At 30.9% G+C, this 21,316-nt stretch overlaps 1 protein-coding gene across 1 annotated transcript in view; it reads right to left on the bottom strand.

The window, feature by feature from the left end:
- The window catches only part of LOC140046452 (uncharacterized), a 55,124-nt gene extending 47,858 nt beyond the window's left edge, over positions 1-7,266 (bottom strand). Inside the window, exon 1 of the mRNA XM_072091096.1 lies at positions 7,063-7,266. The gene's annotated coding sequence lies outside the window, so the exon portion shown is untranslated. The remainder of the gene's footprint in view (positions 1-7,062) is intronic.
- Positions 7,267-21,316: the final 14,050 nt, after the last annotated feature.

Genomic DNA, 21,316 nt, shown 5'->3' with positions numbered 1-21,316 from the left:
CCAACCGTACTACTATATACTGTTTTTCTCTACATTATTGAAAAATATTTAGCTATATTCACACTAAAATTATGAGTAATTCTAAGCTTACCTAACTAAATTATAGATCCCAGTTTTTTATGCTTTGTAGCATTTGCACTGAATAAAATTTATCTCATGGTTCAATCACTCAAGAGAATGTTACAAGCTTAGTGGTGTGAATAAGACAACTTAACTCATCACTGATGAATCATTCACAAGTTAAAGCAGTATAAACAATAAACAAACAAGTTTGATGTGCCCAAACATGGTAGTGATATGCCCAAATATGGTAGTGATGTGACATCATCATGTCAATATATAGGAACATAAAATATCTGTCACATAAAGTTTGAAAGTGTAGACAGAGCTTAATAAATTGCAGGTTTCTTTTATACCACCCGAAACATGGACTATATTACAGCAATGTTTTAAAAGGTTACAATACCCATCCCTCAAATTATTTTTTGACTTCATCCCTGAAGATTTTACAATATCTATATGCATTTTAAACAAACAGGGTATTGATTTATTTACAACATAAATTAAATTATAGAAAGTGATTGCAATAAAAATCATCATAAACATTTTATCTAGCACCATGATGTAATATACATCTTTCTTTCCAATCTTTTATTTAGAGAGTACACACTGAGTACGTGTGTATACATAGATGTGCATTTTAAAGAAGAATAAATAGCAGTAAGAAAATAGAAAATGGACAACTTGTCTTCATCATCCAATCTCTACATATATATATTTTATTAAGAATATTCTGCAGTGTTGTACTAGACTGGTTGTTTATATATGGATACTAGATGATAATATTGATAAAACTTTACTGTTTTTAGTACTAGCCCAGATTTCAATTAAAAACATACTCTAGCTAATTATAAAATTAGCACCAGATTCAGCTTCTAAAGCACTTAAAAGCATCATAATTAACTTAAATGAAACGCAGGTTGTATTTATAAAATGAGTTGAAAAGTTCAAATTAAGATTTTCTTGCATTCATTTATTAAATTTGCATCTATAAAATATTTTCAATAAACCGACTTTATATATAAAAAACTACATTTCATTCAATTCAATAAAATGCAATTAAATACCAACAATGGTTTCACATTTGAAAATATAATCAAATGTACAGACAGTATATTGTGATTAAAAGTAATTGTTGTAAAGCTGCTACTCTTATACAATAGTTATGCTATATAATACAACCTTGCATGTTTTCTTTGCATAAAGGTAGTCCCTCAGTGAATGATTCATTATCAACCATATCAATATCTATTTAATGACTCATATCACTTCATTGTTATATATCAGATACTACCATAAATTAAGTTATAGATATCTTTATATTGATTTTAGACAAAGGAAACTCATCTCGATACTTATTATTACCATATGGATATTATAACAAGGGGTTTTAACGATGCATTGCATATGTTGGGAATTAAAAAATATATTGATATTGTTATAACAACAACAAAACTCTTGCATTGCTTTTTATATCAATAAACATAATCAACAAAAAACTAGATCACTCTGAACATAGAGATATTATAGCGAACATAATATCTTTATGCTCTGTGCTCTGAAGAAATGCATTGTCATTAATTTTAAGAAATAGATTGTCTCTCTTGAAATAAAATATTGATATTGCTTATAACAAAAAAAAAATAAGTTGAATTGCTGAATTATCAATAAGCAAGCGGTTTCTTTAACAAAAACTAGATCAGATCTAAAATGCATTGTCATTCATTTTAATGGACCGTCTGTCTTGGAAATAAAAAAAATTTAAAATTTAAAAACTTGAATTTTGTAATTTGTTTCTTCAACTGAAATAAGATCATCTCTGAAATGCATTACAATTCATTTTAAGAAATGGACTACTATTTTACGGAACTCTAGGTAGTAGGAGGACTACAGATTATTGTTAAAGATGTATTGTCCCACAAAACATGAAAAATGAAGATTAATTAAATCAGACTTTGAATATGTTATTTTGTAGTTTTAATCAAGTTTATCACTTCCATAGAAAAAAAAATGAAAAAAAATAATGTTTTCACTTATAAAATGACAAAATAAATGGTTCAATTTCACCAAAAACCATCGACTGGCAGCAAATTTGACAATTTTTTGCCTTAAATTACAGTTCTTTCAGGTAAATACATTTTTTTTCGATCCAATTTTTGGTCAAAGTGGATAATTATTAATTTTATGTGAAATGAAAAAATAAAAGGCATATTCAACAAAAAAATAGAAACACATTTTTTTCATAGGGAGAAAACATCTTTAATGTTATTTTCTTCAATTTACATAAAAGTAATTATAATTATAAAGGATAAGCTTGCATCGTTAATGCTAGTTAGAAATTGGTAAAAGCGTGACTTGTAAGATGTTTTTATTGTGAACCCTGGATGGACTAATGATTACATACTAACTTAATTATTGCGGAGTAACAGATAGCACTGTACGTACTCACTCAAGCATGCAAATATTAATAACTATATGTTGTTTATTTAGCAGGTAGCATAATGTTAGTTATAAAGATCTTTTCAAGCATCTGTTAAAATGTTACGTGCTTGCAATACTGAATGACGTTCCAGTATAAATATTCAATATTTATTCATATGCTTTATTTTTCTTATTGACTATAAAATTTTAAGTCCACATACTAAAAAATAAATTCTTCTATGACATTAAAATATAATGTACGATTATTAGTAAATATATGATGAATTGCATGATCAGGAAGTTTAAACAGAAACAATAAAGTAAAATAATCCTATGAAGATGACACTGCTCAGGCCACAATGTAAATGTATGCTTATATCAGTTAATAAGTGCCAGAGCGGAAACACAGTCCATAAAAATATCCATCGCAGGATAAGGTAAAAAAAACATAGTCTGAAGACGATAACATATGAAAATAAGTAATTTGTACTGCAAGTGGCCGAATAAGTCCACATGATTCAATTTGTATGCTAATTGCCACAGAAAATAGTTCCATAGCAGGCACAAAACTCCAATAACACACTCATCCACAAGTTCAAATTGATGGATCACAACATTATTGAAGTTAGAAATATACATTTTAATTTAAACGTACTTTGCCATAATATGCCTGAATACAAAAATAACTAATGCAAAGAAGCTTCACAGTTAGATAAGCACTGCATATAAACGTCGCATCGTTTATTCTGCATATGCTGCAAACAGAGTCAGTCTCTTTACTATAATGGATTTGGGAGTGGTCTTTATAATAAAAGGATCCTGCATAATGTCAATCACTCCAAGAACCCTGGGAACATATCCAGGTCAGTACATTAATGATCTACAGCTTCATTTTAAAATAATCGAAATCATTTTAAACTTACTAATGTTGTATCAATCATAAACGAGAAATTATCTACGACCTCCGAGGCAGTACTCAGTCTTAGCAGGCAATCATTGGCAACGATCTACTACAACATGGTGGCCAGGCAAAACACGTAGTAGGGACATGCTGTACATCATGTCAATATTTTAAATCTTGAATATGTGACATGTGAACATTAAATGAAATTGTACAAGAAAAATCAATATGTACATTTAGAGTATTTTGAAAAAAAGTTAAATGATTTTAGAAATTGTAAAACATGTGATACATGTTTAAAGCTGCTGTACACATAATAATATTCGTTTATTATTCACTATACTGTTTTTTATGCAAAATAAATTAATATTTTTTGAATAATATTTTCTTCAGTATTTATCTTTTTAATTATTTTCTTTTTTATCTATTTAAAATTTTTTTTAAAATCAATTAAATTAATATTCCACTTTCAAGTAAATATTTAAAATATTCAAAAGTCAAAATTATTTTACTGCAGTTATTGCATTAACAACATTTTTTACAGCAGCAGAAATAACATGATTTCAGTTTGTTTCAGTGTGTATGATTAGCACAAAAAGATTAGAAAAAAAATATGTAAACATTTGAAAGAGTAAATGGATACTTGAACGGGTTTCTTGGTGATTTTCTTCTTTTGGTGATTTGGTTTGTTTCAGGTTTTTAGAGCTGTATTCTTTTGGTCAATAAATAATTTCTACATGATGCCTTAGTATTTTTTAATTATTTTTATAGCACAAAGCATTTCCCCTTATTTAATAGACAATTAATCAAAATATCACTTTATCAACTACCTGCAGATTTTCAACATTCCAATTGAACACTTCATCATCATTTTCAAACATGCATAAATTCAGAAAATCTGTTATCAAATATCGGGTAACAAAATACCAATTAATCATCAGAAAATCAGGTAGGCCTAGAAGATTAAACCAAATAACTCAAATTAAACCTGTTACTTCCATATGAATGGGCTAGAAAATAACCAATCTGAAATTATCCTCTTTAAGACTTAAATAATAGCAACTTACGAAGTACCTTTATGTGAATGAAAATCACTACCATAATATACACCATAATAGAGGGATTTTATACATTGTTTATCAAATCAGATTTTCTTGTTTAGGCGGTGACCGTAAATTGAATAGAAGTTTTTTACCCCAAGCCCCCTATGTGCAACGCCTGGCCTTGGGAATAGGCCTACATCAACTTCCTATATATGGGTATAAATTCCACTCTTTAAATATGATTTGTGATAATATTTCAATAACTGTTATGAACTGGAGTCTAGACAGTATTAGAAAAATGTTGGAATATTAGAAAATAGAATCTATTAATAAAAGTTTAAAAATATTAAACATGTCCAATAATGTTTAACTTTAAAAACAACAAGACAGGTTCTGACTTTAGGCAGACTTCTTGCATTGCATACTGAATGTACAAGGAAACAGAGGGTTGTCCACGAATTGAATTTTTAACATCTAAAAAAAGTGATTAATAAATAATAATATTTATAATCATTGAAATAATTATATCATTGAACCAAATTGACAATGTGATAAATTAGGATACATGCAACATGCATCATAAGTTTGTTAGATCTCTGTAATTTCTTTGTTATTGTATTTATGTCAAATGTAAATCAACCAACCAAATTTCATTTGTATCTTGTTGTATAAATGACAATAAATACTATTGTATCATATCTTACAGGAAAACCCCTCCTTTGGGACACCCCCTATAAGGGGACACATTGTTCAGTCTTAAAGTCTCATTACCAGAAGTGGTAGCCCACAAGACAATGGTTGTTTTATTATTACCTACTGTACTTTATGATTAACCAGCATCTCCTCCTCCTTTTATCAAAATTAATATATCACCCAGAAGGAATTGTGGAGAACAATGCAAGTCACTGATCAAACAACCGAAGGCCAAGTGAAAGAATTAAGGGCGCCGAAAAATTACAGTCAACTGGGGATAATTGAAAGAAGCGTGCATTGGACATGTTCTAGGCCCGTGGGAGAACAAATATGACGAAACTGGTTAAGTAAAAGATATATTATCACCTACAGGTTCAGACAGGCCTGCGGACCAGGAAGTGAAAATTTAAGACAAAAAGCATGACTTACTTAATATTAGTTAGGAATTTCCATGGTATACAATAGCATTACTGTGTGGAATTTAAAATTTCTGGATTCATCTTTACATTCATATAAAGTATCGTCAATCATTTGGAAGTGTCCTATATAATTTTTTTTTAAGTATATAGATCCAAAAATAAAAAGTTAGTGTTTATGCAATTTACAGATGTGTTAAATTCTTAAATTTTTCATCATAATTTTAATGGAAATGAAACATGATATTTACTGTATTCATTTCTCAGTAAAAACATTTTAGCCACATAAATAACATGACGTTGAACATATTATTATTCTATAAATTAAGGAATATTTATATTTAAAAGCTTAGATAGGAAGCATATGATCTTTAAAGATATATTTTCAACATGAAAAAAATAATTGTTCAACAAATTGTTTGTAGAATATAAAATGTTAATGTCCCATAATAATTTGGAGGCAAACCCAGATTTAGATGGAGAGATGACATGAGGAAATATAAAAACAATTAATATTGGTTGAAAATAGCAAAAGAGGTAAAGTAAATAGAAGGTGTTGAAAGATGGATGTGTGCTGCAGTAGACTGCCAAATTCTGAAGAATAGTTATTCCCTTATATAGAAAAAATTATCTACCCAAAAAAAAACTGTAATTTAAAGCAAAAATATTCAAATTGTCTGTCAGACAATGAGTTTTTGAATTTAACTGTTTGTTTAAATATTGCTGTAAAATGTTAATATTTCACTAATAAAATCACTGAGTGGTTTAGAATTTCTCTTAATTCCAATTCTGCAAAAAAATAATTTGTAATTATAATAAAAATCTGTTCTGCAATTCAATTGTACAAAGCTATATGCAGGTGTTTATATGTTTAAGTGAAAGAGTCTAAAAAGCAGAGACACATTGTAACAACCTGTTCACAATGGAACTTGGGATCTCTATGCATGACCAACAATAACAATTCAACCTGGGGTTTAAACTTCTGAACTCAAACCACCTTTCCTGAAAGTTTGTACATCAATAGTAAAAGATTTTATGAAAAATAAGAAATATTAAACTAAGAAAAATTATCATTATTATAATCAGATGCCTTGATTATGTTTACAAAACGTAATACAGATCTTCCTAACAACGAGAGGAGAATATAATTATCCATATACACAAAGAAAGCATATCTGTATTCTACATGAATAATTGTAAATACATATTCATAATTAATATTATGGTTCAGAAAATGTCAAGTAACCCAGAATAATATCCTAGTACCTAATGATCCTGCCAACTTACTATACTTTCAAATACATTAATTCACTATGAATCCATAGAGATTGTAAAATATATACTACATACAGTAATTACATATACTTAACTTGGCTTTTAGAGATTAAATTATTTTTAATGAATGCCACGAGAGAGCTACGCATCATACATCATTGCTTACACATCAACATCTCTCTAGTTTTAAAGTAAAGTAATATCATATTCAAAGAAATTTAATATTAACATTTAGTATCTACTACAAACTTACCAAAAAAAACGATTCCTCTCTTGCTTTGAATTATCACTGTAAACATAAGAACTGCATCACCATTTCATTTAATAAATAAAAAAATATGATTCCTACAGATATAATAACATAATGTGAAGACACCGGTAATAAAACGTGAGCCTGGATGTTGTTCTGTTCTCACCACTAATACCAAGTATACACTGAAGCAGCCTGCTGTATAGCTTACTCTAGCTGTAGTCAATGTAGTGTGTGTAATAGCCTTGACATCCAGAACAACTTTAATATTCATGGTCATTAATTTTTACAGTTGAGTAATTTTCACAGTGCGATATTTCTATAACTTATAATTCTACATTTACTTTATAACCACAAAGCTGAGTACTGCACACACAGTATTCAGGATTAGTGTATATTATGTTTGAAAAAACTAGATACTTTAAAAATATATTTATATATATAATCTGAATTGTTAAAATTTTTAGTTTGAATATACACTTCATTGATTCCAAATTGCATTAATATTTAAATGTAAAATGTTTTTGTATGGAATTACCAATCCCATATTAATTGAAGCGAAATTGATGCGCATAGTGTCAAATTCTGTTATTTCACGTGTGTGTTTTCCCGCACACAAAGTGTAAAACGGTTGAAAACAAAAGACTCGCCGATTATTTGGTATCTTCCGAAAACGTTGTTATCCATGCTCAGTCCTGTTTATTATCAATAAATGTATTGTTTCAGACTTGCTTCAGTACATATATGGATATGCTAGGGATAATCAAATTTATGAATTATTAACAACAAAGCCTTTTAACCAATTTCACTCTTATTTTAGATTAATATTTGAATAGTTTTCAATTTAAAGATACTCGATCTTAGATGAATAATTCTTAATTTAAGTATACAAATTCATGTTTAAAGGAATCTTTGCCTCTTTTGTTCCAAAACATACAAAATGTAAATAGTTTCAAAAAGATTGCAAAATATTATTTATTATCAAACAATACTTAGTGGACGTGTTTTTGTTAATATATTTACCTCTAGCAATTGAAAATGTATAAATATGATTTATACTGCAATTGAAATGTACCGCTTTACGTCTTATTGTTATTTTCATTTCTGTGTTTTATATATATATATATTGTTTGCTTTTGCTCTATTGGTGACGCCACCATAAATGTTAATTTTGAATTTGAATCCAACAATACTTTAGATAAAAAATGGCATTTAAACAGAATCAAAAAATTAATCTAATTAAAAAAAGTAACACTAAAAGAGACAGAAATGGCTAACAACAAAAAAAATCCCTGAAGATGCAATCTCATCAATTTGGTGTCCCTGACACAAGACGCCACCATAAATGTTAATTTTGAATTTGAATCCAACAATACTGTAGATAAAAAACGGCATTTAAACAGAATCAAAAAATTAATCTAATTAAAAAAAGTAACACTAAAAGAGACAGAAATGGCTAACAAAAAAAAAATCCCTGAAGATGCAATCTCATCAATTTGGTGTCCCTGACACAAGACGTCACCATAAATGTTAATTTTGAATTTGAATCCAACAATGCTTTAGGGCCTGTTCAGACCTACGGAGTTATGCTTTCGTATTGTACGCGGCGTACAAGTCCATAGGTCTGAACCAGGAAAAGATTAGTGGAAGCCACCTCGTACGACACTGATATTTCGTACGCTACGAAAGCTCAAGGTATGAGTTTAGTGGACGTCGCTTACAATACGAAAGTCACGCATCGATGAATATGACCTAGGTTAGATATCTAGCCAATCAAATTACAATATTCGCCACATCACATCGTGACATGTGCTCCTCATCGTATAGCCAAGCTGATCCATTTGTTGTGATCAGTGAACGTGCGAAAAAATCATACCTTTTGTTGTTACACTATACAGTATTATTAATATTATATTAATTAATTTAAAATGTCATCGAAGCGTGCGCATTGGCGAGAAACCGAAGTAAAATACCTTATTTCATTGTGGGGAAGCCCTGAGTTCAGAGATCGGTTGGAAGTGAAAAACTGGCGTAAAAGCACCGGCAACAAGATGTCTGTGTTCAACGACATGGCGGACACGTTAGCAGAATGGGCCATCCTCATAAAGAAGGATTATTAATATCCAAACGAAATTGAAGGGGTCGTCGTATAAAGCGGCGAAAGACCGAGTAAATAAATCTGGAGCCGGTGCAAGTACGGGATTTGAAAATTGTTCTGCCATAAATGATATTTTAGGTCATAGACCAAATATAAACCCAAACCCCAAAACGATCGGCTGGTTGGTATGGCTGACAACCAATCGATAATGCCGAGCCCAAGTGTTCGGTCTAGGCCTGTAACTCCTAAACCAACCACTACTACTTTTAATAACAACGAAGGTAGGTCTATGCGTGCGTTAGAGTTTGGTTAATCGCCAGCGAGTGACATCATATCCGTTTGTAACGCAACTTCGTTGCAATGAATCTGAACACTTTGCTCTTACGACGCTCATTAAAATATGACCTTGGCTGTGATACGAAAACATAACTCCGTAGGTCTGAACATACCCTTAGATAAAAAACGGCATTTAAACAGAAACAATAAATTAATCTAATTAAAAAAAGTAACACTAAAAGAGACAGAAATGGCTAACAAAAAAAAAAATCCCTGAAGATGCAATCTCATCAATTTGGTGTCCCTGACACAAGACGCCACCATAAATGTTAATTTTGAATTTGAATTCAACAATACTGTAGATAAAAAACGGCATTTAAACAGAAATAAAAAATTAATCTAATTTAAAAAAGTAAAACTAAAAGAGACAGAAATGGCTAACAAAAAACAATCCCTGAAGATGCAATCTCATCAATTTTTGTATATTTTAAACATATTTAATTAGAAGGCTGATATTGGCCAAAAAACAACAAATTGACTGCTTCTTATAAAAAATGTAGAAGTACTGCAAAATAACTTAATAGAACACGGGGTCGTAGCCACCAGTAGAGTTGGTAAGGTTTTAACCTGACCACTTTTTCACAGAGGCCTTTTAAAACCCAGACTTGAACAGAGATTGTTCCCTTTTCTTACGAAAACCGGACCACTTTATATCTTGTGGCTACATCACTGGAACATAAAACATTATGATAAGGTACCGTTTCTTAAGTAGAAATTGGACTTTAAGTCTATGCTGCATGGAAGACTTTGAAGGGGATGTTATCAGAAAGGTTTATCAAAGACCAAATTTACTACAGTATTTATGAACAGGGACCTAATTTGTCCATAAAAAAAAACGTAAGGCTTATTATACAGTACAGTAACTGTAGTTAAATGACAAATAGAAATATTGCCTGGTAAAAACCATGTATAAAAAGTCTTATGGTAATGTGCAAAAGGCTCGACAGGTCTGAGCCATGTGCTAAATATGTATAATAAATACAGAATTCTACAGAGAGATAACTTTTTAAATTCAACTCTTTCAATACGTTTCAATGGTCTCTTTAGATCATCAATAACATACAAATTGTAAAACGTAGAAACGAACATTGCAAATAAATTTACAACTTAAATAGCTAGCACTATAACTCTTCTTTAACGACATTAAAACTGGACTGTCAAAACTGTGAATAGACTAATAAAACATTTAAAGTTAACTATCTATTATTAGATAAATCTTGGCAATAGTAATATATATCAAAACTGCTGGAAATTGATGCGCTAAGTGAAAATAAGATGTGGCACAATGGTAAGGAATAAAACTGGTGTAGTTGAAGACCAAAGTTCAGACTTACATTGGTATCTTGGGCAAAACAGCAATACATATTATTTATAATTTGGAGAACTGAGGAGAGACAAGAGCTGTCATTGACAACCATTTCTAAAGGGCATGTCTCTCAAATCCAAACGGCATCTCTATCCAAACTTCTGGAAATGAATACATTAAGTGAGAAAAAAACGTGGCGTAATGGTAAGAAACCAGACTTATGTAGGAGAAAGCCCAAGTTCAGACATGCACGGCCATCTTGGCAACAGTAATACAGTACAGACACCCAAGCTACTGGAAATTAATGCATTAAGTGAGAAGAAATGATAAGGAATCAGAATTATGTTGGAGAAGGCACAAGTCCAAGACTTGCATTGCTGGTATTACTGTGCATTTGTGGTGTTGATTGTATTTCCTCGTTCATTCAGATGGACGTTTGTCCCTGAATGGACAATATCAAGGCATGTGCATGAACCTGCTGCACCATATTAAAGAGTAGAAGACAATCTTCTTGTGTGCTTTATATTTTTATAGATACTACTATCAGTATTTGCATTTAGAAAATATTAATTAAATATCTATTATATAACTTATGTAAATGTATTATAACTGAATGTAAATCCTGTTTATATTATTGTAGTATTGAATTGCAGATAGGTTAAAGGTCAAGTTTCACATTTGATGTTTGAAATTTTCTTGGTATGACATTTGCCACTCAGTGTTTTACAATATCAAATATTTATAATTGAAAATTTCTTCTGAAAGACAAATTTGTTATAATTAAGTGTAATATTTGCCAGGTCAGAAACACAAACAATTTGTCAATACGTATTATATACTGTAAGTAAATTTAAATATAAATTTCACAAAATTATTAGAGGGAATGTAGGTATGTTACAAATTTATCGAATTATATGTTTGATCAAATTTAAGTAAATTTTGAAAACATATTTTTATGAATTTAATATTTCTAGTATTTTGTATGAGTAAAGAAAGAAGATGGATGCATCTATTCACAAAACGATTATAAATGTGATTGTACCACAAATAGAATAAAAACCAACAGCTTAACATCTAATCTGAAGAGCGAGAAAGAAGATGGATGCATCTATTCACAAGACAATTATAAAACGTGATTGTACCACAAATAGAATAAAAACCAACAGCTTAACATCTAATCTGAAGAGCGAGAAAGAAGATGGATGCATCTATTCACAAGACAATTATAAAACGTGATTGTACCACAAATAGAATGAAAGCTAACAGCCTTAACATCCACTCTGAAGAGCAAGAAAAAAGATTGATACATATATTCACAAGAAAATTATAAAATGTGATTGTACCACAAATAGAATGAAAGCCAAGAGCTTAAAATCCTATCTGTAAAGCGAGAAAGAAGATGGATGCATCTATTCACAAGACAAAAATACCACAAAATGGAATGAAACCCAATACAGTAGCTTAACATCCCATCTGAAGAGCAAGAAAATGAGACTAATTATTTTTATTCACAAAACAATTTAGATTGGCATATTTTAGATTCAATATGATTATTTATACAATGTAGAACGTAAGGAGATTTATAGGTAAACTTAATATATATTTCAAAGAGATAAAAAAAATCGTTAGGCGACCTACTTTAAGCAATGATGGATGGACAGGAGCTAATGGAGATTAAACCCAAAGTCAATTCACTGAATGTTTTTCGTTGAAATGTATAAAGAAGAAACTTTATATTCTTACATTGCTAACACTTTTTTGAATCAATAAATATTCTCCATGTAGCTGTCTACTTTGAAGAATCTGCCATAAATTGTAAAGTGGTACAAAAATGGTTCAAAGGTTTTATGGTTGAGAAAAAGTTATAAAGAGATATTTTTCACGCTGCTGCTCTAGCCCGCTACGTCCCATTAGGACTACTCAATCAGAAGCTAAAGCAAGCAGCAGTTATAGTTCTAAGGACGACAGTTTTGCGAAAATGGAAACCCTACTATAATTTATTGATTCCAGCTGCTACAGTAGACCGAAAAAACGTCTGGGAAAAGAGTCTATTAGGACATGTCATGCTAATAGGATACTTCCCACTTAAAATATCTAAAGTGACCCCCAGACTTGACCTTAGCAACAAAATTAACTAAAGTGACAGAAATTGAGTATTCACTTCTGTAACAAAAAAATAATATTTATTCACATATAAAAAGAGAAAAGAAACCCAAAAAGTATTTGTTGCTTTAAGTTACATTTTTTTCAGGTAAAATAACTATTATGTGACATTCAATAAAATGACACATTCAAAGACATTTGAAATAAAAAATATTTTTCAATAAGCGAGCAGCGTTTTTTGTAAGAAATATTCCTTGTTTACTCATGTCCTTAATGCTTTACCATTAGTGATATCAACAAGCCACAGACCCAAACGATTATAATTATGAAATAAAAAAAACATAACTGTACTTTGAAAACATTAAAGTCATTGACCTTCCGGTGGCCATGAACTATAAACTGCATTCAACAACATAGCATGATCATCTATGCTTCTTGATTAAAATGTTTTTTTTTAATGGAAAGGGGGGATGAAGGGTATAGAAAAGGGGACCAACTGAAGGTAGAAATGTCCTTGATGAAACACCTGTAATGGTAATCAACTTCTTCGTTTTCTTCGTTTTAAACTTGCCTTGAAACACATCGCAATGGTTTACGCCATGTGATCTCTGGCAATATAAAACACCAATTAAAGAAAATGTTCTCAATATTTTGTTAAATATAGTAATACAGATTCAGATTAAAAACACTAGCAATGGCTTGCAGTGAAAGAAAAAATGAAAAAGAACACAATCAGAACAATTTCTGGATACCAACAACGCATTTATAGCGTAATGTACAGTACGCTATTTCTCCTTTCAATTTCATATCATAATACCAATAATGACAAACAAATATTATTTATGTATTCACAATATTTTACCTGTCAAAAGCCGGTTAAGTTTACCCTGATAAATAATACATTAAAGTGATACGAACATACTGTACCTTATGAATCCTAAACTAGCTGGCACTTAGTATTCTCTACTAGTATTAGTAACTCAACTATATGCTTAATAATGTAACATTTTCAAATGGATAACTACTACATGTCCTGAACATCCGTACAGCATGTGTGATGAATGAAAATGCTCTGGCACTTTCAGCTTCAAATTTAAGAAGAATTTAGACAGATTATATATAGATAGTAGACATAGATAAACTTGACACGGACCAGTTCACTTTAAAAAAAAAGGAAATGTATTACAGGAGGAAAAGAAACTCAATATTACTCCTTTACAACAATACCTGTATTGTTTTCCTATATGCATACTAATTACTTTTTTCATGTTCATATTTGTAGTATATTTAAGTCATATGGCGAAATAGAAACAAATGTCAAAACAAATATTTTATTATGAACATCCCTATATAAAAAATGGAAGGCTCCCATTGTAATGTAAGTGACTTGTTAATTATTATGCAAATTAGTTTTACTTGAGTTAAGACCATCAAGTTTCTAAGAAGTCTAATGAAAGCTAATAACTTAATAACTCACTACTTAAGTTGATATCTTCAAAATCTGGAGAAGCTAATAAACACCTTTTAATTTACAAAGAAACACTATTTTACTTTCGACTATTAACAAAAAAGAATTGACTAATGATCAATATTATAGGTTTCTTGAGAGGGAGGTTCACATCTTGTGGGGTGGTGATACAGTGTAGCCGCAAGTGTTAAGCGGGATAATCTTGTGGCGGTCAATTGTTTTTTAGGCTGCTGAAAGCAGATCAAAGAAGACAACAATTGCCAGGAGAAGGAGAACTAAGCTGTGGGTAGAAAATATTTTACTGGAAAACAACAGGATGCCAACACAAAGAAACAAAAAAGATGGCGAAAAAGGAGTTGTTTGTATATAATTATCAACAAGGAGATGCAGAAGAAGTTGTAGAAATATTATGTGTGGAATACTTAGCACGTTTGAAAATATTACAAATCCATCTATATATTCATGATACCTTATGAATATAAGTAGGTCACAATATAATGGCTAGGCTCAACTGGATTTATATGAAAAATGAATAAAAACAGTTCTTTTTATTAAATTCAAAATAACTAAATTTTCTAAGATCACTTCACCAGAATATTAAACAGTATCTCACTATGTATAGCTTTTTCATTCATTAATTATTATCTATTTCCATATTTATTTATGCATTATTTATTCTTTCAAGTCACGTACACATATAAATAATTGTATCTGTAAACATCTCTTCTTATGATTAAGTAGGCAATCCTTCATATAACTATTACAATTATCAAGCCATAGGCGTAAACATCAATTGGGTCAAACTAATGGAATCTCCCACAAGCAACCATCCTTCTAATAAGAACTTGTGCATGGAAGAAATGGGTGTTAAAAAATATCAGAATACTCTAAAGAAGTCCACATATAGAGTATCACGGTGTGACGTTACAACAATGGAGGGCCTTGCATGGTTGCTAGCCAACCAAAAAATGCGTTCAGCGCTACTATGTTGATAAACAATAAAGATCTGTATTTCTATCAAATTATGTATCTAAGCTAGCTAAACGCATTTTTGAACCACGCAGCGCAGCGCAGCGCCACCTACCGTCGTGACGTCAGCACCGTGATACTCTATACTGTACTCCATTAGATACTTTAAAACTATAGAGGCTTGCAAACCACCTTCTAATACAATTTTCCGCAATTGTGGTTGGCGATGTGAGTGGGGAGGACCTCTTTATGAAGGGAATCATTGGAATATTTCGGATATTTCCCTTGCCCTTTCCTTTAAATTGCATATTAAAATATATTTAAAAATTCCTAACACAAGATAAGGTAGACATTTAAAGATGCATTGTCCCCCAAAAACATGAAAAATGAAGATTATTTAAATCAGACTTTGAATAGGTTATTTTGTAGTTTTAATAAAGTGAATCACTTCCATAGAAAAAAAAAACGGGAAAAATGATGTTTTCACTTATAAAATAACATGATAAATGGTTAAATTCAACCAAAAATTCATTGGCTGGCAGCCAATTTGACAATTTTTTGCTTTAAATTCCATTTTTTTAGGTAAATAATTTTTTTTTATCCAATTTTTGGACGAAGTCAATAACTATTATGTGACATTAAAATGGCATATTCAACAACAAAAATTTAAAAAAAAAATATTTTTCAGGGGGACAATACATCTTTAATAAGTCTGTCAACTTAAGACATAAAATATTTTACATGTCTAACTTAAAATGTTATGATTTTTTTATGAGTACACTAATTTCACTTTTCAGTTCTTAAATGCCATTTATAAAAATGACCAAGAACAAATAATTCCCGGTAGAGTAAGGTAAAATGTTGTCTAGAAAATATGGCACCTGTATAAACAAAATGAAAGATTCATACAACTTATATCAACAATATAAAATGATCAATGCATATTATTCGAATGGATATATTTCTGAATCCAAGTAGTTTTTGTCTAATGACTTTATTAGCTTAAAATGCAGCAGTATCAAAATTAAATGCAAACAAAAACTGAGAACAATATTTTGACTATAAATTTTTCTTAAACTTTTTAGTAGATTTATATGTGAAAGGTTACTACAAGGACCGGCATGTACCCTGAAGATTTGTTTGGACATCCAAGATCTTAAATTTTTTTTAACGAACCCAAGTGTATTCTAAACATTTCAATTCAATTCAACTCCATGTTTATACTTATATATATATGGCCTTATGGAAGAATACAGTTTTAGTGAATGTCCGAATCAGTCATAAAAGACAGATTATATTAATATTATCTTAATCTTAGCTGAATGGAAAGGCTGAGAAAAGCAGTTTAGATCTTTTCAAGGAGTGTTTAGCAGATCAAACAAGCGGGATAAAAAAAAGATAAGATCAACGCCAGTCAAATACCCTTTAATTACAGTGTAACATTATACAGTACTGTATTATAATTATATCCTTTAATTGTAAGTAAGGGTGTGTTGCAACATGCTAGTAATTAAAATGGATTTATGAACTCCACTCCCTTTAATTTTTCTCACAGTTGACCATTATCACTTTTTTAGATCTAAAAAATAACGTTATAATAGGGGAAAAATGTCTTATAATTGTTCATTTGTAGGTATAATAAGTCACACACTACTTAGTAGATATGATAAATGGTTAAAGAGGTAATTTAAACAAGTTTGCATAGGCCTACATAAGAACAGGAAAAGACAGTAAAGTAAAACTGTCACTTCAACCAATGTATGCAATAGCTGTCATCATCATCATTAGATCTCTTATCTGGACAATTGTTAATTTAGGTAACATGGATTTAGTAGATAACTATGATGGGGCTATGATAAAAAAAAAGTAAGGAGATAAGGTCTACCAAATAATGCATATTTCCATCTTGAACCTTTCAGGCAGAATAATAACATCATCTAATAGTAACTCTACTCTACTCGATAATGGCTTTGGGAGATTAAACTTTGAATTGAATACCTAACAAGTGAATTTTATCATTGAATGGAACTTTAGCCTTCCACTTTCATGACAATTCATAGATGGTTGTTGTGAACTGGAGAGGGCACTATAATATGTTACAAAGAAAAAAAATCACAGGTCCTTCACAACTGCAAAATTCTGACTGACAAAAAGTGATATGTTTGAAGAGAAAGATGCATCTTACCTCGCATATTATTATGCGTATTGATTGGAAACATATGGACGACCTCTGTGAAAATTGAAATTAGGATATTGTATAGAAAGGCGTATGTTAAATATACACAATTTTAGACAAGGTACAATGCGAAATGCAGGACAATAAACATGGTCATTGTGTAAAAGAAGACATTTTAAAAAGAATTGGAAATCGGCAGAGAATGTTTGCAGCGGCAAATAATTGATTGATAAATAAAGCAAATATTAATTGGCTCAAACCTCAGGAAGTTGTAAATGTTTTTTTTTGGGGAACGGTTAACGGTTAATTGATTTGCATTAAACGAATAATTAACAGAGTCAAAGAACAAACGTTTCAAATTACAAAACAATACAACTAATTATATTTTATAATCTCTACCCAAAATTATTTCATTAATTGTCATCAATAGAGGGCAGTAAGTATCATTTCAATTCATAGAAAATATTAGAAAAATGAAAATTTCCAAGATAATATGGCAACAAAAACTGTTGCAGAATCTAAATCATCAAACGCAAAATAAATTACATTCGTTAGTTAACAATGAATTGTAGTATTTTTGGAGATACCCAAAATGTTCTTTTGATGTCTAAAGGATGACATTGTAGCACTAAAATAGTCACAAATTGTACTTTCACAAAATGAAGTTTACTTTCAAAGTATGTAGTAGCTATAGTAAGAATTGGTACTATCCATAACTAAATCGAATTACTATTGAAAGTTAATAAAATAAACCATAATAAAAATTGTTATTTAATAAAAAATCTATACACAATACTCTTTTAATGACTCATTTTATTTAAGAATCAATATTCTAGGTTATATTGCTGATTATCCCTAAAAGCAATCCATAGATTAAAACAAACATTACCCACAGTTCACTGCATTCTGCAGATTAATTCACTCGCCTGATTACACTTGAGAGCCAGCGCTTTTTACGTGGTATTGTCCAAGTGTAATTTTTACCACTACCTGTTGCTAGCCGGGTTTTCATGCGAACACCTGGGTGTGACGTTTACTAAATCAGAATATTTTTTCATGTGAATTATAAGTATAAAGAACAACAAGATTTGTTGTTGGTAATGGGAAGTTAATGAGGAGTAATAGGAATCAGGGTTTTAGATGTCCGCTATTGTTAAGAAATGTTTTTCTTTGCAATGATCTTTGCTACTCAAGCATTTCAATTCCAACAAATATTAATTAAAGTAGAATTATTATTTTATTTGATTTATTCAGTTTAAAGCCCCCTTCCCTACGTTTTTTAGATCTAATTTAAGATCACCAACTATATTTAATGTAAAAATAATACTATATGGTCCTATTGCGATAACTTTTTTCGTCTTTAAACGGTTAAAAATGTAAAAAATAAGTCGATTCTAATAATCATAGCGGCCCGCTATAAATCCCAAAATGCATTGCGCGCGGATTGATATTTTTGTTTTTCACCTGTAATTCGCCCACTTTTCGATCGATTGTGAGGCCAAAACAAATGGAAGACTCCTAACTTTCCGGCGAAAATATCGGGTTTTCCCCAATTTGTATCAACGGAGTCTGGCAAAAATAGAAAGACAATTAATGCAGCAACTATACAACGTCAGGCTAGGTATATAGCTAGCGTATGATGTTCGTACATTACCGATGTTTACCAGCTAGGCCTACAAAACTAAGCCTAGCTAGGCTAGGCCTAAGACCGTCCACGAGAGGTCGATCGCCGCGAGCTACTTAGGTAGTGCATTGTTTCTCACTTTTTATCATAATTTACCATAAAACGTACATTTAAGACAAGGAATGACATGATTTAATGTTTTTAAAGTGATATATATGTATTATTTTCCAAAAACCGTCCAAAATTGCAGGGAAGGGGTCTTTAAGCAATACATAAGTTACTGAAAAACAGTAAACTACAAAACTCTATACAAAGTAAAATAATACCAAGGATTGTGAAAACTTTTGGAATAGAAAGGAAAAAGAAACAGGACATCCAAAGATGGAACAGTAAGGAGACATCAATAGACGAAACTTAGATGTTGGTGGTAGAAGAGTTGAGGACATCAAAAGACGGAAGGTTGGAAGTAGAATGGTAAGAGGACATCGAAAGATGGAAAATTAGATGTTGGCAGTGGAAGAGTAAGAGGACATCACAAAACACAAAACTTAGAAGTTGGTGGTAGAAGAGTTGGTGGTAGAAGATTTGAGGACATCAAAAGACAAAACTTGATGTTGGTGGTAGAGCCTGAGAGGACATCAAAAAATAGACTTAGAGGTTGGAGATGGAAGCCTAAGAGGGAGTCAAAAGACGGAAAATAGTGGTTTAATGTAAAAGCCTTAGAGGATATCAAAAGACAGAACGTAGAGGATGGAGTCTAAAATGACATAAAAAAATATATTGGGAAATTAATCGTTAGTAGTATCTAGTTTGAATATGGTGCTTTCTCTTTACGGTACTTGTTTTTCTTTCCGGTTGAAATAGGATGTTTGCTGACCAAAAATCGTTTATGCGGAACAGAATACAAGTCGAAAAATCAACTCCACGTAACCTGAAACGTCAAGTACAACTAGATAGAATTAAACAAAATCACAAGTATTAATTGTGGGCGGTGAAAAGTAACAATTATTCATGGGTGTTAATTAATAACAATTACTTTGAGGCGTTGATAGGGGTTTTATACATAATACCTTGCGTTGTACCAATAAAATATGTAATTTGAACTTGTGTGAAACTTCAAAACAATCAATTTAATATTGTTAGTTAATGGATCCTACCACTTTGATAATTCAGCAAATCAAAATGGTGGGAGAGGATGGGATATGGGAACAGCCAATGTTATTTGCTCATGCTAAGTGTTGCACTGTGGTTGCTGTGGTTCTGCAGAGATGGCTGGAATTACTGGTTGAAGGTGGAAGTAGATGTTGAAAGTGGATGGAAGAGGACGTCAACAGATAGAAATTAGAGGTTGGAGTTGGAAGAGTAAGAGGACATCAAAAGATGGGAATTAGACGTTGGAGTTGGAAGAGTAAGAGGACAAAAAAGATGTAACTACTGGTAGAGGTTAAAGGTGGCTGGGTAAGAGGACATAAAAAAATGTAGATTAGAGATAGGAGTTGGAAGAGAGAGGACATAAAAGATGTAACAACTAGTAGCGGTTAAAGGTGGATGGGTAGGAGGACATCAACAGATGTAAATTGGTTGTAGTTGTAAGAGAGAGGATCAAAAGATGTAACAACTAGTAGAGGTTGAAGGTGGATGGGTAAGAGCATAGAGATATTATAATTCAATATAATATCTCTATGGTAAGAGGACATCAACAGATGGGTATTAAAGGTTGGAAGTAGAAGTATGAGGTCATCAATGTATATTAAAGGTTGGAGAGGACATCAAAAGATGGAACTTGAGGCTGGAGATGAAAGAGTAAAATGACATGATGACAAAATGACCAGTAATTAATCTGTAATCTGGTTTTAGAGGAATTTTATGGTAGTAGTAGCATCGGACAAAAGTCACCAAATTGACTTTGTGTTGCAATAACAATTTGAAAAATCTGCCTAACAAAACAGGTTGTAAATATGTTATTATAATTATACGATATCATATCAAAATCAATATTACTATGGAAACAAAGCACTCTGTACATTAGTAGATTTTTATTATCATTATGAGCTAAAAATAACAATCTGAATTTTCATAATGGATATTTTTTATTAAAGATCTATAAAAATGAATTGTGGATCATTTCATTTTTCCTCTAATCTGTGTCATGCATCCAATTTACATAATTATATGAA

Source organism: Antedon mediterranea, chromosome 4, assembly GCF_964355755.1.
Source record: "Antedon mediterranea chromosome 4, ecAntMedi1.1, whole genome shotgun sequence".
NCBI lineage: Eukaryota > Metazoa > Echinodermata > Crinoidea > Comatulida > Antedonidae > Antedon > Antedon mediterranea.
Note: the sequence above shows the minus strand (reverse complement) of the source record. Positions and strands in the feature narration are given on the sequence as shown.